The 12,976-nt window shown below is 40.4% G+C and overlaps 1 long non-coding RNA gene across 7 annotated transcripts in view; it reads right to left on the reverse strand.

Moving 5' to 3' along the window:
* Positions 1-2,319: 2,319 nt before the first annotated feature.
* LOC147875137 (uncharacterized) overlaps positions 2,320-12,976 on the reverse strand; it is a 43,166-nt gene continuing 32,509 nt past the window's right edge. For all 7 annotated transcript variants that reach the window (XR_015533913.1, XR_015533790.1, XR_015533889.1 and 4 more), the window contains one exon: positions 2,320-2,439. This is a non-coding gene — a long non-coding RNA (uncharacterized LOC147875137). The remainder of the gene's footprint in view (positions 2,440-12,976) is intronic.

The following is a 12,976-nucleotide window of genomic DNA, read 5'->3' on the forward strand; positions in this document are numbered from 1 at the left end:
CACGAGTACCTAACCTAACCTAACCTAACCTAACCTAACCTAACCTAACCTAACCTAACCTAACCTAACCTAACCTAACCTAACCTAACCTAACCTAACCTAACCTAACCTAACCTAACCTAACCTAACCTAACCTAACCTAACCTAACCTAACCTAACCTAACCTAACCTAACCTAACCTAACCTAACCTAACCTAACCTAACCTAACCTAACCTAACCTAACCTAACCTAACCTAACCTAACCTAACCTAACCTAACCTAACCTAACCTAACCTACCTAACCTAACCTAACCTAACCTAACCTAACCTAACCTAACCTAACCTAACCTAACCTAACCTAACCTAACCTAACCTAACCTAACCTAACCTAACCTAACCTAACCTAACCTAACCTAACCTAACCTAACCTAACCTAACCTACCTAACCTAACCTAACCTAACCTAACCTAACCTAACCTAACCTAACCTAACCTAACCTAACCTAACCTAACCTAACCTAACCTAACCTAACCTAACCTAACCTAACCTAATTCCTAACCTAACCTAACCTAACCTAACCTAACCTAACCTAACCTAACCTAACCTAACCTAACCTAACCTAACCTAACCTAACCTAACCTAACCTAACCTAACCTAACCTAACCTAACCTAACCTAACCTAACCTAACCTAACCTAACCTAACCTAACCTAACCTAACCTAACCTAACCTAACCTAACCTAACCTAACCTAACCTAACCTAACCTAACCTAACCTAACCTAACCTAACCTAACCTGACCTGACCTGACCTGACCTGACCTGACCTGACCTGACCTGACCTGACCTGACCTGACCTGACCTGACCTGACCTGACCTGACCTGACCTGACCTGACCTGACCTGACCTGACCTGACCTGACCTGACCTGACCTGACCTGACCTGACCTGACCTGACCTGACCTGACCTGACCTGACCTGACCTGACCTGACCTGACCTGACCTGACCTGACCTGACCTGACCTGACCTGACCTGACCTGACCTGACCTGACCTGACCTGACCTGACCTGACCTGACCTGACCTGACCTGACCTGACCTGACCTGACCTGACCTGACCTGACCTGACCTGACCTGACCTGACCTGACCTGACCTGACCTGACCTGACCTGACCTGACCTGACCTGACCTGACCTGACCTGACCTGACCTGACCTGACCTGACCTGACCTGACCTGACCTGACCTGACCTGACCTGACCTGACCTGACCTGACCTGACCTGACCTGACCTGACCTGACCTGACCTGACCTGACCTGACCTGACCTGACCTGACCTGACCTGACCTGACCTGACCTGACCTGACCTGACCTGACCTGACCTGACCTGACCTGACCTGACCTGACCTGACCTGACCTGACCTGACCTGACCTGACCTGACCTGACCTGACCTGACCTGACCTGACCTGACCTGACCTGACCTGACCTGACCTGACCTGACCTGACCTGACCTGACCTGACCTGACCTGACCTGACCTGACCTGACCTGACCTGACCTGACCTGACCTGACCTGACCTGACCTGACCTGACCTGACCTGACCTGACCTGACCTGACCTGACCTGACCTGACCTGACCTGACCTGACCTGACCTGACCTGACCTGACCTGACCTGACCTGACCTGACCTGACCTGACCTGACCTGACCTGACCTGACCTGACCTGACCTGACCTGACCTGACCTGACCTGACCTGACCTGACCTGACCTGACCTGACCTGACCTGACCTAACCTAACCTAACCTAACCTTGTCCCAAGTCTTGAGATGTCACTTGTCCCAAGTCTTGAGAAGTCCTTGTCCCAAGTCTTGAGAAGTCTTGATAAGTTCTTGTCCCAAGTCTTGAGAAGTCACTCGTCCCAAGTCTTGAGACGTTCTTGTCCCAAGTCTTGAGAAGTTCATGTCCCAAGTCTTGAGAATTCACTCGTCCCAAGTCTTGAGAAGTCACTCGTCCCAAGTCTTCAGAAGTTATTGTCCCAAGTATTGAGAAGTCACTCGTCCCAAGTGGCGTGAAACGCGAAGAAAACTAAGAAAAATCGAAATTTTCGAAAACAATTTGAATTCAGCTAAGATGGGTGAGGCACAGCCCTAAAAAAGCAGACAACACTTGGGACAAGAACTTCTCAAGACTTGATACAAGAACTTCTCAAGACTTGGGACAAGAACTTTTCAGTTTTTCTTAGAATTTTCCGAACTTGTACCAAAAACTAAGTTTTTGGCAAAGTTCGAAGAAATTCTCAGTTCTACCTAGAGTGTATGGAAGGAATTCAGGAATCCTAAATGATAAAATTATTCAAAATAAAAAAGTCTTTATTATGCAAAAAAATTCTGTTTGTACATCAGTTTACAAAATATAATTCATTCACTTATTTCATCTTCTTAATCTCGACTGGAAAAAAGTATCATCACCTGAACAAAATCAAAAAACAAACATTAATTTCAATCAAAGCAAATAAAATTAACTGAAAACAAAATAAATATATTCTGCGTAGGACTTCTCAAGACTTGGGACAAGTGACTTCTCAAGACTTGGGACAAGTGACTTCTCAAGACTTGGGACAAGGACTTCTCAAGACTTGGGACAAGTGACTTCTCAAGACTTGGGACAAGTGACTTCTCAAGACTTGGGACAAGGACTTCTCAAGACTTGGGACAAGTGACTTCTCAAGACTTGGGACAAGAACTTATCAAGACTTGGGACAAGGACTTCTCAAGACTTGGGACAAGTGACTTCTCAAGACTTGGGAGTCTAGTCCTGATAAGGATGGGACAGGTCAAATTTAGAAGGAAAAATTTTCAAATTTTTCGTAAAATCAAAAAACGCTGCAAACCTTCTGAAATGCGCACAAAACCAAAAATTTTCGGAATATTCGGAAAAAAATTAAAAGTTGAAATTTTTCAAAAATTCTTAGTTTTGTGCGCTTTTTGGACGATTTGCTACGTTTTTCGATTTTTTGAAATTTTTCGAAAAAATTGAAATTTCTCAAAGGGGTACCCCTTTGAGAATTTTCAAAAATTTTCGAAATTTTAAAAAAATTAAAACGACTGCAAATGGCGCGAAACGCGAAGAAAACTAAGAATTTTCTAAAAAATTTGAATTCAGCTAAGACAGGTGAGGCACAGCCCTAAACAAGCAGACAAGACTTGGGACAATAACTTCTCAAGACTTGGGACGAGTGACTTGTCAAGACTTGGGACAAGAACTTCTCAAGACTTGGGACAAGAACGTCTCAAGACTTGGGACGAGTGACTTCTCAAGACTTGGGAAAAGAACTTCTCAAGACTTGGGACAAGTGACTTCTCAAGACTTGGGACAAGAACTTCTCAAGACTTGGGACAAGAACTTCTCAAGACTTGGGACAAGAATTTCTCAAGACTTGGGACGAGTGACTTCTCAAGACTTGGGACAAGTGACTTCTCAAGACTTGGGACAAGAACTTCTCAAGACTTGGGACAAGTGACTTCTCAAGACTTGGGACAAGAACTTCTCAAGACTTGGGACAAGAACTTCTCAAGACTTGGGACAAGGACTTCTCAAGACTTGGGACGAGTGACTTCTCAAGACTTGGAACGAGTGACTTCTCAAGACATGGGACAAGTGACTTCTCAAGACTTGGGACAAGAACTTCTCAAGACTTGGGACAAGGACTTCTCAAGACTTGGGACAAGTGACTTCTCAAGACTTGGGACAAGAACTTCTCAAGACTTGGGACAAGAACTTCTCAAGACTTGGGACAAGTGACTTCTCAAGACTTGGGACAAGAACTTCTCAAGACTTGGGACAAGAACTTCTCAAGACTTGGGACAAGTGACTTCTCAAGACTTGGGACAAGTGACTTCTCAAGACTTGGGACAAGAACTTCTCAAGACTTGGGACAAGAACTTCTCAAAACTTGGAACGAGTGACTTCTCAAGACCTGGGACAAGTGACTTCTCAAGACTTGGGACAAGAACTTCTCAAGACTTGGGACAAGGACTTCTCAAGACTTGGGACAAGTGACTTCTCAAGACTTGGGAGTCTAGTCCTGATAGGGATGGGACAGGTCAAATTTAGAACGAGAAATTTTCAAATTTTTGGAAAAATAAAAAAACGCTACAAACCTTCTGAAATGCGCACAAAACCAAAAATTTTCGGAAAATTCGGAAAAAAATTAAAAGTTGAAAATTTTCAAAAATTCTTAGTTTTGTGCGCTATTTGGACGATTTGCCACGTTTTTCGATTTTTCGAAATTTTTCGAAAAAATTGAAATTTCTCAAAGGGGTACCCCTTTGAGAATTTTCAAATTTTTTCGAAATTTTAAAAAAATTAAAAACGACTGCAAATGGCGCGAAACGCGAAGAAAACTAAGAATTTTCGAAAAAATTTGAATTCAGCTAAGACAGGTGAGGCACAGCCCTAAACAAGCAGACAAGACTTGGGACAATAACTTCTCAAGACTTGGGACGAGTGACTTGTCAAGACTTGGGACAAGAACTTCTCAAGACTTGGGACAAGAACGTCTCAAGACTTGGGACGAGTGACTTCTCAAGACTTGGGAAAAGAACTTCTCAAGACTTGGGACAAGAACTTCTCAAGACTTGGGACAAGAACTTCTCAAGACTTGGGACAAGTGACTTCTCAAGACTTGGGACAAGAACTTCTCAAGACCTGGGTTTAGAACTTCTCCAGACTTGGGACAAGTGACTTCTCAAGACTTGGGACAAGTGACTTCTCAAGACTTGGGACAAGAACTTCTCAAGACTTAGGGACAAGGACTTCTCAAGACTTGGGACAAGTGACTTCTCAAGACTTGGGAGTCTAGTCCTGATAAGGATGGGACAGGTCAAATTTAGAAGGAAAAATTTTCAAATTTTTCGAAAAATCAAAAAATGCTGCAAACCTTCTGAAATGCGCACAAAACCAAAAATTTTCGGAATATTCGGAAAAAAATTAAAAGTTGAAATTTTTCAAAAATTCTTAGTTTTGTGCGCTTTTTGGACGATTTGCTACGTTTTTCGATTTTTTGAAATTTTTCGAAAAAATTGAAATTTCTCAAAGGGGTACCCCTTTGAGAATTTTCAAAAATTTTCGAAATTTTAAAAAAATTAAAAACGACTGCAAATGGCGCGAAACGCGAAGAAAACTAAGAATTTTCGAAAAAATTTGAATTCAGCTAAGACAGGTGAGGCACAGCCCTAAACAAGCAGACAAGACTTGGGACAATAACTTCTCAAGACTTGGGACGAGTGACTTGTCAAGACTTCGGACAAGAACTTCTCAAGACTTGGGACGAGTGACTTGTCAAGACTTAGGACAAGTGACTTCTCAAGACTTGGGACAAGAACTTCTCAAGACTTGGGACGAGTGACTTCTCAAGACTTAGGACAAGTGACTTCTCAAGACTTGGGACAAGAACTTCTCAAGACTTGGGACAAGTGACTTCTCAAGACTTGGGACAAGAACTTCTCAAGACTTGGGACGAGTGACTTCTCAAGACTTGGAACGAGTGAATTCTCAAGACCTGGGACAAGTGACTTCTCAAGACTTGGGACAAGAACTTCTCAAGACTTGGGACAAGAACTTCTCAAGACTTGGGACAAGTGACTTCTCAAGACTTGGGACAAGTGACTTCTCAAGACTTGGGACAAGAACTTCTCAAGACTTAGGGACAAGGACTTCTCAAGACTTGGGACAAGTGACTTCTCAAGACTTGGGAGTCTAGTCCTGATAAGGATGGGACAGGTCAAATTTAGAAGGAAAAATTTTCAAATTTTTCGAAAAATCAAAAAATGCTGCAAACCTTCTGAAATGCGCACAAAACCAAAAATTTTCGGAATATTCGGAAAAAAATTAAAAGTTGAAATTTTTCAAAAATTCTTAGTTTTGTGCGGTTTTTGGACGATTTGCCACGTTTTTCGATTTTTCGAAATTTTTCGAAAAAATTGAAATTTCTCAAAGGGGTACCCCTTTGAGAATTTTCAAAAATTTTCGAAATTTTAAAAAAATTAAAAACGACTGCAAATGGCGTGAAACGCGAAGAAAACTAAGAATTTTCGAAAAAAAATTTGAATTCAGCTAAGACAGGTGAGGCACAGCCCTAAACAAGCAGACAAGACTTGGGACATTAACTTCTCAAGACTTGGGACGAGTGACTTCTCAAGACTTGGGACGAGTGACTTCTCAAGACTTGGGACAAGTGACTTCTCAAGACTTGGGACAAGGACTTCTCAAGACTTGGGACAAGTGATTTCTCAAGACTTGGGACAAGGACTTCTCAACACTTGGGACAAGGACTTCTCAAGACTTGGGACAAGGACTTCTCAACACTTGGGACAAGTGACTTCTCAAGACTTGGGAGTCTAGTCCTGATAGGAATTCAGCTAAGACAGGTGAGGCACAGCCCTAAACAAGCAGACAAGACTTGGGACAATAACTTCACAAGACTTGGGACAAGAACTTCTCAAGACTTGGGACAAGAACTTCTCAAGACTTGGGACGAGTGACTTCTCAAGACTTGGGACAAGAACTTCTCAAGACTTAGGACAAGGACTTCTCAAGACTTGCGACGAGTGACTTCTAAAGACTTGGGACAAGAACTTCTCAAGACTTGGGACAAGTGACTTCTCAAGACTTGGGACAAGTGACTTCTCAAGACTTGGGACAAGTGACTTCTCAAGACTTGGGACAAGAACTTCTCAAGACTTGGGACGAGTGACTTCTCAAGACTTGGGACGAGTGACTTCTCAAGACTTGGGTGTCTAGTCCTGATAGGGATGGGACAGGTCAAATTTAGAAGGAAAAATTTTCAAATTTTTCGAAAAATCAAAAATCGCTGCAAACCTTCTGAAATGCGCACAAAACCAAAAATTTTCTGAAAATTCGGAAAAAAATTAAAAGTTGAAAATTTTCAAAAATTCTTAGTTTTGTGCGCTTTTTGGACGATTTGCCACGTTTTTCGATTTTTCGAAAATTTTTGGAAAAAATTGAAATTTCTCAAAGGGGTACCCCTTTGAGAATTTTCAAAAATTTTCGAAATTTTAAAAAAATTAAAAACGACTGCAAATGGCGTGAAACGCGAAGAAAACTAAGAATTTTCGAAAAAATTGAATTCAGCTAAGACAGGTGAGGCAAAGCCCTAAACAAGCAGACAAGACTTGGGACAATAACTTCTCAAGAGTTGGGACAATAACTTCTCAAGAGTTGGGACAAGGACTTCTCAAGACTTGGGACAAGAACTTCTCAAGACTTGGGACAAGAACTTCTCAAGACTTGGGACAAGAACTTCTCAAAACTTGGGACAAGAACTTCTCAAAACTTGGGACGAGTGACTTCTCAAGACTTGGGACAAGAACTTCTCAAGACTTGGGACAAGAACTTCTCAAGACTTGGGACAAGAACTTCTCAAGACTTGGGACAAGTGACTTCTCAAGACTTGGGACAAGAACTTCTCAAGACTTCGGACGAGTGACTTCTCAAGACTTGGGACGAGTGACTTCTCAAGACTTGGGACAAGTGACTTCTCAAGACTTGGGACAAGTGACTTCTCAAGACTTGGGACAAGGACTTCTCAAGACTTGGGACAAGTGACTTCTCAAGACTTGGGACAAGTGACTTCTCAAGACTTGGGACAAGGACTTCTTAAGACTTGGGACAAGTGACTTCTCAAGACTTGGGACAAGAACTTCTCAAGACTTGGGACAAGGACTTCTCAAGACTTGGGACAAGTGACTTCTCAAGACTTGGGAGTCTAGTCCTGATAAGGATGGGACAGGTCAAATTTAGAAGGAAAAATTTTCAATTTTTTCGAAAAATCAAAAAACGCTGCAAACCTTCTGAAATGCGCACAAAACCAAAAATTTTCTGAAAATTCGGAAAAAAATTAAAAGTTGAAATTTTTCAAAAATTCTTAGTTTTGTGCGCTTTTTGGACGATTTGCCACGTTTTTCGATTTTTCGAAATTTTTGGAAAAAATTGAAATTTCTCAAAGGGGTACCCCTTTGAGAATTTTCAAAAATTTTCGAAATTTTAAAAAAATTAAAAACGACTGCAAATGGCGTGAAACGCGAAGAAAACTAAGAATTTTCGAAAAAAATTGAATTCAGCTAAGACTGGTGAGGCACAGCCCTAAACAAGCAGACAAGACTTGGGACAATAACTTCTCAAGACTTGGGACAAGGACTTCTCAAGACTTGGGACAAGAACTTCTCAAGACTTGGGACAAGAACTTCTCAAGACTTGGGACAAGAACTTCTCAAGACTTGGGACGAGTGACTTCTCAAGACTTAGGACAAGTGACTTCTCAAGACTTGGGACAAGAACTTCTCAAGACTTGGGACAAGTGACTTCTCAACACTTGGGACAAGAACTTCTTAAGACTTGGGACGAGTGACTTCTCAAGACTTGGGACGAGTGACTTCTCAAGACTTGGGACAAGTGACTTCTCAAGACTTGGGACAAGAACTTCTCAAGACTTGGGACAAGGACTTCTCAAGACTTGGGACAAGTGACTTCTCAAGACTTGGGAGTCTAGTCCTGATAAGGATGGGACAGGTCAAATTTAGAAGGAAAAATTTTCAAATTTTTCGAAAAATCAAAAAAACGCTGCAAACCTTCTGAAATGCGCACAAAACCAAAAATTTTCTGAAAATTCGGAAAAAAATTAAAAGTTGAAATTTTTCAAAAATTCTTAGTTTTGTGCGCTTTTTGGACGATTTGCCACGTTTTTCGATTTTTCGAAATTTTTGGAAAAAATTGAAATTTCTCAAAGGGGTACCCCTTTGAGAATTTTCAAAAATTTTCAAAATTTTAAAAAAATTAAAAACGACTGCAAATGGCGCGAAACGCGAAGAAAACTAAGAATTTTCGAAAAAAATTTGAATTCAGCTAAGACAGGTGAGGCACAGCCCTAAACAAGCAGACAAGACTTGGGACAATAACTTCTCAACACTTGGGACAAGTGACTTCTCAAGACTTGGGACAAGAACTTCTCAAGACTTGGGACAAGAACTTCTCAAGACTTGGGACGAGTGACTTCTCAAGACTTGGGACAAGTGACTTCTCAAGACTTGGGTGTCTAGTCCTGATAGGGCTGGGACAGGTCAAATTTAGAAGGAAAAATTTTCAAATTTTTCGAAAAATGAAAAAACGCTGCAAACCTTCTGAAATGCGCACAAAACCAAAAATTTTCGGAAAATTCGGAAAAAAATTAAAAGTTGAAATTTTTCAAAAATTCTTAGTTTTGTGCGCTTTTTGGACGATTTGCCACGTTTTTCGATTTTTCGAAATTTTTGGAAAAAATTGAAATTTCTCAAAGGGGTACCCCTTTGAGAATTTTCAAAAATTTTCGAAATTTTAAAAAAATTAAAAACGACTGCAAATGGCGTGAAACGCGAAGAAAACTAAGAATTTTCGAAAAAAATTGAATTCAGCTAAGACTGGTGAGGCACAGCCCTAAACAAGCAGACAAGACTTGGGACAATAACTTCTCAAGACTTGGGACAAGGACTTCTCAAGACTTGGGACAAGAACTTCTCAAGACTTGGGACAAGAACTTCTCAAGACTTGGGACAAGAACTTCTCAAGACTTGGGACGAGTGACTTCTCAAGACTTAGGACAAGTGACTTCTCAAGACTTGGGACAAGAACTTCTCAAGACTTGGGACAAGTGACTTCTCAACACTTGGGACAAGAACTTCTTAAGACTTGGGACGAGTGACTTCTCAAGACTTGGGACGAGTGACTTCTCAAGACTTGGGACAAGTGACTTCTCAAGACTTGGGACAAGAACTTCTCAAGACTTGGGACAAGGACTTCTCAAGACTTGGGACAAGTGACTTCTCAAGACTTGGGAGTCTAGTCCTGATAAGGATGGGACAGGTCAAATTTAGAAGGAAAAATTTTCAAATTTTTCGAAAAATCAAAAAAACGCTGCAAACCTTCTGAAATGCGCACAAAACCAAAAATTTTCTGAAAATTCGGAAAAAAATTAAAAGTTGAAATTTTTCAAAAATTCTTAGTTTTGTGCGCTTTTTGGACGATTTGCCACGTTTTTCGATTGTTCGAAATTTTTCGAAAAAATTGAAATCTCTCAAAGGGGTACCCCTTTGAGAATTTTCAAATTTTTTCGAAATTTTAAAAAAATTAAAAACGACTGCAAATGGCGCGAAACGCGAAGAAAACTAAGAATTTTCGAAAAAATTTGAATTCAGCTAAGACAGGTGAGGCACAGCCCTAAACAAGCAGACAAGACTTGGGACAATAACTTCTCAAGACTTGGGACGAGTGACTTGTCAAGACTTGGGACAAGAACTTCTCAAGACTTGGGACAAGAACGTCTCAAGACTTGGGACGAGTGACTTCTCAAGACTTGGGAAAAGAACTTCTCAAGACTTGGGACAAGTGACTTCTCAAGACTTGGGACAAGAACTTCTCAAGACTTGGGACAAGAACTTCTCAAGACTTGGAACAAGAACTTCTCAAGACTTGGGACAAGTGACTTCTCAAGACTTGGGACAAGAACTTCTCAAGACTTGGGACAAGAACTTCTCAAGACTTGGGACAAGTGACTTCTCAAGACTTGCGACGAGTGACTTCTCAAGACTTGGGACAAGTGACTTCTCAACACTTGGGACAAGAACTTCTCAAGACTTGGGACAAGGACTTCTCAAGACTTGGGACAAGTGACTTCTCAAGACTTGGGAGTCTAGTCCTGATAAGGATGGGACAGGTCAAATTTAGAAGGAAAAATTTTCAATTTTTTCGAAAAATCAAAAAACGCTGCAAACCTTCTGAAATGCGCACAAAACCAAAAATTTTCTGAAAATTCGGAAAAAAATTAAAAGTTGAAATTTTTCAAAAATTCTTAGTTTTGTGCGCTTTTTGGACGATTTGCCACGTTTTTCGATTTTTCGAAATTTTTGGAAAAAATTGAAATTTCTCAAAGGGGTACCCCTTTGAGAATTTTCAAAAATTTTCGAAATTTTAAAAAAATTAAAAACGACTGCAAATGGCGTGAAACGCGAAGAAAACTAAGAATTTTCGAAAAAAATTGAATTCAGCTAAGACTGGTGAGGCACAGCCCTAAAAAAGCAGACAAGACTTGGGACAATAACTTCTCAAGACTTGGGACAAGGACTTCTCAAGACTTGGGACAAGAACTTCTCAAGACTTGGGACAAGAACTTCTCAAGACTTGGGACAAGAACTTCTCAAGACTTGGGACGAGTGACTTCTCAAGACTTAGGACAAGTGACTTCTCAAGACTTGGGACAAGAACTTCTCAAGACTTGGGACAAGTGACTTCTCAACACTTGGGACAAGAACTTCTTAAGACTTGGGACGAGTGACTTCTCAAGACTTGGGACGAGTGACTTCTCAAGACTTGGGACAAGTGACTTCTCAAGACTTGGGACAAGAACTTCTCAAGACTTGGGACAAGGACTTCTCAAGACTTGGGACAAGTGACTTCTCAAGACTTGGGAGTCTAGTCCTGATAAGGATGGGACAGGTCAAATTTAGAAGGAAAAATTTTCAAATTTTTCGAAAAATCAAAAAAACGCTGCAAACCTTCTGAAATGCGCACAAAACCAAAAATTTTCTGAAAATTCGGAAAAAAATTAAAAGTTGAAATTTTTCAAAAATTCTTAGTTTTGTGCGCTTTTTGGACGATTTGCCACGTTTTTCGATTTTTCGAAATTTTTGGAAAAAATTGAAATTTCTCAAAGGGGTACCCCTTTGAGAATTTTCAAAAATTTTCAAAATTTTAAAAAAATTAAAAACGACTGCAAATGGCGCGAAACGCGAAGAAAACTAAGAATTTTCGAAAAAAATTTGAATTCAGCTAAGACAGGTGAGGCACAGCCCTAAACAAGCAGACAAGACTTGGGACAATAACTTCTCAACACTTGGGACAAGTGACTTCTCAAGACTTGGGACAAGAACTTCTCAAGACTTGGGACAAGAACTTCTCAAGACTTGGGACGAGTGACTTCTCAAGACTTGGGACAAGTGACTTCTCAAGACTTGGGTGTCTAGTCCTGATAGGGCTGGGACAGGTCAAATTTAGAAGGAAAAATTTTCAAATTTTTCGAAAAATGAAAAAACGCTGCAAACCTTCTGAAATGCGCACAAAACCAAAAATTTTCTGAAAATTCGGAAAAAAATTAAAAGTTGAAATTTTTCAAAAATTCTTAGTTTTGTGCGCGTTTTGGACGATTTGCCACGTTTTTCGATTTTTCGAAATTTTTGGAAAAAATTGAAATTTCTCAAAGGGGTACCCCTTTGAGAATTTTCAAAAATTTTCGAAATTTTAAAAAAATTAAAAACGACTGCAAATGGCGTGAAACGCGAAGAAAACTAAGAATTTTCGAAAAAAATTGAATTCAGCTAAGACTGGTGAGGCACAGCCCTAAACAAGCAGACAAGACTTGGGACAATAACTTCTCAAGACTTGGGACAAGGACTTCTCAAGACTTGGGACAAGAACTTCTCAAGACTTGGGACAAGAACTTCTCAAGACTTGGGACAAGAACTTCTCAAGACTTGGGACGAGTGACTTCTCAAGACTTAGGACAAGTGACTTCTCAAGACTTGGGACAAGAACTTCTCAAGACTTGGGACAAGTGACTTCTCAACACTTGGGACAAGAACTTCTTAAGACTTGGGACGAGTGACTTCTCAAGACTTGGGACGAGTGACTTCTCAAGACTTGGGACAAGTGACTTCTCAAGACTTGGGACAAGAACTTCTCAAGACTTGGGACAAGGACTTCTCAAGACTTGGGACAAGTGACTTCTCAAGACTTGGGAGTCTAGTCCTGATAAGGATGGGACAGGTCAAATTTAGAAGGAAAAATTTTCAAATTTTTCGAAAAATCAAAAAAACGCTGCAAACCTTCTGAAATGCGCACAAAACCAAAAATTTTCTGAAAATTCGGAAAAAAATTAAAAGTTGAAATTTTTCAAAAATT

This window comes from Zootermopsis nevadensis, unplaced genomic scaffold (genome assembly GCF_977971745.1).
Source record: "Zootermopsis nevadensis isolate Lab colony 2312 unplaced genomic scaffold, Znev_1.0 Znev_ptg000001l, whole genome shotgun sequence".
In the NCBI taxonomy this organism is placed as follows: domain Eukaryota; kingdom Metazoa; phylum Arthropoda; class Insecta; order Blattodea; family Termopsidae; genus Zootermopsis; species Zootermopsis nevadensis.